This window comes from Dendrobium catenatum, unplaced genomic scaffold, assembly GCF_001605985.2.
Source record: "Dendrobium catenatum unplaced genomic scaffold, ASM160598v2 original_scaffold_96786, whole genome shotgun sequence".
NCBI classification, from domain to species: domain Eukaryota; kingdom Viridiplantae; phylum Streptophyta; class Magnoliopsida; order Asparagales; family Orchidaceae; genus Dendrobium; species Dendrobium catenatum.
The window spans coordinates 286,162-291,331 of NW_021415225.1; positions in this window are offsets into that span (position 1 = coordinate 286,162).

A 5,170-nucleotide genomic window follows, 5' to 3' on the forward strand; every position below is an offset into this window, starting at 1 on the left:
TTTTTATATATCTTTCAAGTTATTTAAAATCTTGTCATTGCATTTATTACATGTTTATGACTTTGTTTTGTGACTTGTTCTTCCCTATGTTAGAGAGAGAGCTCCTATTCTCTAATATTTGGAGGATATACTCACAACTAAGTTTATTTCTTTTTTAAGGGTTTGTTAAAGATTTCTTAGCATGCCAGAATTAAAAAGGAAAGAGGCCAATGACGTCAAATTGAAAAGAAAACTATATACACAAAAGTGTATCAAAAAGATCAAAAGATGCTCAAAGAGCCAATCAAAGTGACAAGAGGCATAAAATGAGCCCACTAAATGCAAGCTATCCTCTCTTTTCTAAACTCTTAAAGCTTAGAGAACTCATTGATTAATTGATGCTTTCAAGGGCTTGATTTCAAATTCCATGATTGAGATAAATTACTTTGTTTTATTATTTATGAGATATTTTCTTTGAAAACAAGTTTTGAAGGGATCTTCTTTTTATCCTTTTAAGGTATTCTGAGTTAGGTCTTTTATTTTTCATAAGAAAATTTGTACCCTGAAGGATGTCTGATCTAGGGTTAACAAAATTGGATATTTTACCTTTGTCTGATTAGGATTGGCTAAACTCCTTGATCTTATGGAACTCTAAAGTTTAATTATTTGAGAACTTCTCATATGATGCCTTGATCAAAAAAAATGTAGAAAAATTAAAATTCAAAATATTTATTTTTTTTTTAAATTTATTTTAATTGTTTTTAGCTTTCTATTACTGTGTTTTTGTCTGCTTTTATTTTGTTTTATTTTTGAGGGCCTTGATCATCACTATCTTTTCCTTGGTTTCAAATTCTAGTCACATCGTCCTGCCCGATACCTGTATCTTCCTGGATAATTAGACAAAATATCTTCAAATTCCATTTGCTGACCTTTCCTGTGCTTATTATAACTCATCGTCCTGGATGATACCATATTGTCCTGGACGATCTGATCAAATTCTGTTGCAATCATGATGATAGTCCTGGCCGATAGAATAATTCGTCTGGCCGATGCATTTTATGTGCATCGTCCTGGCCGATACACTGGATCGTCCGGGACAATCCACGTGTCAGCACGTTCAAATCCTTAAAATCGGCCCCAGTCGATCCATTATTGGACAATCGGCCTGGCCGATCCACTGTTAGTCCTGGACGATACACGTGGCAGAGATTTAAAACGTTTTAACTTCCTGGACGATACACCTAATCGGCCCGGACGATATGCTTTTTCAACGGTCGTCCGGATTATCTCCTCGGGATGATCGCCTGTGTCTAATTGTCCTGGCCGATATCTGATCGGCTCGGACGATCGGACTGCCTTTTTGACTAATCGGCTTGTACGCAATTATTGAGCCATATCGGCCTGGACGATTCTTCGATTGGCCTGGATGATATGGCCGTTTCTTTAAATTCTGGCCGATCCAGTCATATTTTCCACCTCATCCCTTCTCCTCTTGTGTCTCCTTGCTAATCCCTTGCTATGGCCGGTGGGAAACGAGTTCGACAGGCTTCTGGGAGTTCCTCGAGGGCCACTTTGGACCCTCGATTCAGGGAGGTAGAAGATAAAGCCGCCTACCATCGATACAAAGAGTGTGGGATAACTGTATCCAGAATCATCAATCCTGCCCACACCTCATACCCGGTAATGGATCTTTTCACTCACACCTCCCTTTGTTTCTTCAAGAATTCTTTGCAAACCTTCGCATTAACCCTACCTTCACAGCCCTGACCTCCTATGTGAATCGACGCCATGTCGAAATCACATATCAGGACTGTGTTGAACTATTACAGCTATCCACCACCGGGGATAAGCTGTACTTAATCGCTTCAGATCCTGACCTTGATTGGCCCACGACGAATCACTTCCTTCGCCAGACCAATGCACCTTTTCATGTTGGAGAGACAAGATCTGTAGTCAAAGATGCTAGGACAATCCAACATGTCCTTCGCACCTTCATAATTCCAAAAGCCGGGGATCGAATCCACATCACCCTCTACTTTCCCTCACTACTTTTTACATCATGGCTCGTAGAGAATTTAATACTTCGGACTTAATTTTTTAATACATTGATCACTTAACCACAATCCGCAATCCAGGTCATAAGAGGAAACCCAATCTAGCCTTAGGACACATCACAGTCTATATCCTTGAAACCAAATACCAACTTCAGTATCCTATTCCTCTTAACCTCCCAACTCCCTTCTACTCAAACAGTTCCTTAAGTACCCTTTACAGTACTCGTCTCCACCTTGGGGATGAGGAACCTCGGGGGGCTGGGGAGGAGGAGGCTCCCGCTCCCGCTCCTGTTCATGATCCTGTTCCTCTACACCAGCACTCACCGGTTGATAAGTTGAAAGAGAGGTTTGATCGATGGGAGACCCGCTTTGACGCTTACGTTGCTGCACATGAGCAGCAACACTTTGAGGCATTGCCCGTTACGAGCAACACCACACAGAGGATTTAGCCCGATTTGACAGCTACATCACCCACCAGCAGCAGCAGCATGACCAGGACATCGCCTGGTTCAATGTTCAGTTTACTACGCTTGCCAGCTACTTTCAGCAGCCACCTCCACTACCTCCATCTGATGATCAGGGTCCCTCATTTTTCTAGTCTGTGTTTTCTGTTGTCTGTTTTCTGTTTTATATAGTTTATCTTGTAGTTTGTTTTAGTTTTTGTTGTGTTATTTTCTTTTTATTTTGTGTGTCTAGGACCCTCTTTTTGTGATGACAAAATGGGGAGTAAGATGTGATAGAAAAAATCATATGTACTTGTAACTTTAAATTTCTAGTGAACTATTTTTTTTCTTTTCTCTGAGTTTTTCCTACTTGTGTTAGCCATCATTAAAAATGAGAAGATTGTTGCAAATCTATTTTCATGACTTATATTTTGATGATTGACAAACACTGTTGATTCTCTTGGACTGCTTGTTGCTTCTAACTTTTTAGGAATCGAAGATCGAATGAACAAACGAAGTAGTTCAAGATTGCGTAGGTTTAGGGTTGAGTCAGTCTGTACTTTATTTTTTCTTTTCTTGAGTCTATTTGTAATGGTCAAAGAGACTGATGCTAAGTAACCCTACAAACACACATACACTTGAGAGAATTAGAATTTCTGTTTTTACTCATATAGGCCAGGACGATATTTACATCGTCCTGGACGATCACGCTTAAAACAGAAAGTCTAAATATGGATTCTTAATTAAGGCAGCCATCATTAACAGATCGGCCAGGACGATACGTGTATCGGCCAGGATGATAAGCTCAAAACAGAAAGAAGTTGCCGCCATAGACAATTAAGGTATATTGCATTTTTAAATAATCGGCCAGGACGATCATTGATCGACCTGGACGATATTCACAAATTATGCCTTTATTGATCAGGAAATCAAGGGAGTAATTAAGGATGATTGATACGATCATATCGTCCTGGACGATCGCATGATCGATCAGGATGATCTACTCAAAAACCTTAGTTACTTCAGGACGATAAATATCGGCCAGCTCGAATTCAGGGTGATGCTCTGGACGATTTTCCTCTCATTTGAACTGATCGGCCGGGACGATAGTGAGATCGGCCTGGACGATCAAGCCAATTTTAAATCGTCCAGTTTGCATTCAGGACGATGCTCTGGCCGATCTTCTGAGATTTGTACTGATCGGCCAGGCTGATGTCCATATCGGCCTGGACGATAATGTCGGCAACTTGAAATTAATGAGCTCCTTTGAAGCTCTTCTATTTAAGAGCTATTGTTCAACGTTTTGAAAAAACTTTTGGCTGCTGTCTTGACCTGAGAAGGCCTTGAGGAGAGAAAGAGAGAGAGGGAGAGAGAGAGGATCTTGTGAGGGGGAGCTTGTGAGGGGATTCACAAGGGTTACTTCAAGGATCGCTCTGCTTCTTCTTCGTCTAGAGTTTCTCGTCCGTGAAAGGGTCGGTAGAGGTAAGGAGTCAGCATCTGGTTGTGGTTCTCTGCCAGCTTCAGGAGGAAGCAAAAGGATATAGGTTCTCTGCCTTTCCGGGGTGGCAAAAATAAGTTTTTTGTGAGGGCTTCTCCGCCTAGCCGTGGGGGCTAAAGGAGAGTCACGTTTGTAGTGCAATACTTGGAGGGTGCCTCCAAGGAGTGGACGTAGGTCGAGTTGACTGAACCACTTTAAATTTATGTGTTCTTGTTTCTTGCTTCCGCACTTTTATTTCCGCATTTATTTTTCACATGGTGTGATTTTGATTTATGTGTTTTTGCTCTTTGTGAAAAGAAAATTTTTAAAATACCAATTCACCCCCCTCTTGGTTAGCTTGGGACTAAGTTCATAGGGCTTAACATCCCTAACGAACTTTCAGAATTTTAGTTTGTTTGAGTGAACAGTAGTTGTTTGAAACTGGACCACCGGGGTTTTCAGTTGGTTGTTAGTGATTTTGATATTTCGGAGTTTTGACACTGGTGTTAGTGTTTTAGTTGTTTTATTTTGTGTTCGTAGTCTTTCTCCTATTACAGTAGTCCACTGCTCTACTTGTTTCCAACACTGTTGCTCTACTAGCTTTTTGTACTTAGCCTTTATTGCTTTTCATTACCCTATCTACCTACAGTAGCTTAGATTTATTGGCATCCATTTAATTCATTTATGATGTACTGATTTTTCACTTGTTTGTTTGTAGGTGTTCGTAGCCAATGGTTGCAATAGTTGAGGCTCGCAGTTGCAGAGGATAGAGTCCACAAGATAGTTGCAGGAACTCATATAAGAGGGACATTAGAGAGCTTGTAGGGGAGTTCAATTTGAGTGTGTTGAGTTTTTTAGAGAGATTGTATAGTTTGTGAGAGCTGATTGAGCGGAGAACTTGTACAATTTGTTTGAGAGTTATTATTTGGAGAGGATTTTGGAGAGTTTGAGAGCTTGCACAAGTCAAATAGTGAAAACATTCTTTCCTCTCTTTTTTCATTTTATTCATTGCATTTTTATTTTATATTTGCTCTAATTAGTTAATTAAAATGCTCTTGAATTTTAATAATTATTAATAAAGATTTTTAAATTGCTCTCAAATTTAAAATAATTATATAGATATAAAATAACTCTTAAATTTTATATAATTGATTAAATCAATTAATTTTAATTAATTTTGAATAATTTTGATTAATTAATATTAATCAATTAATAAA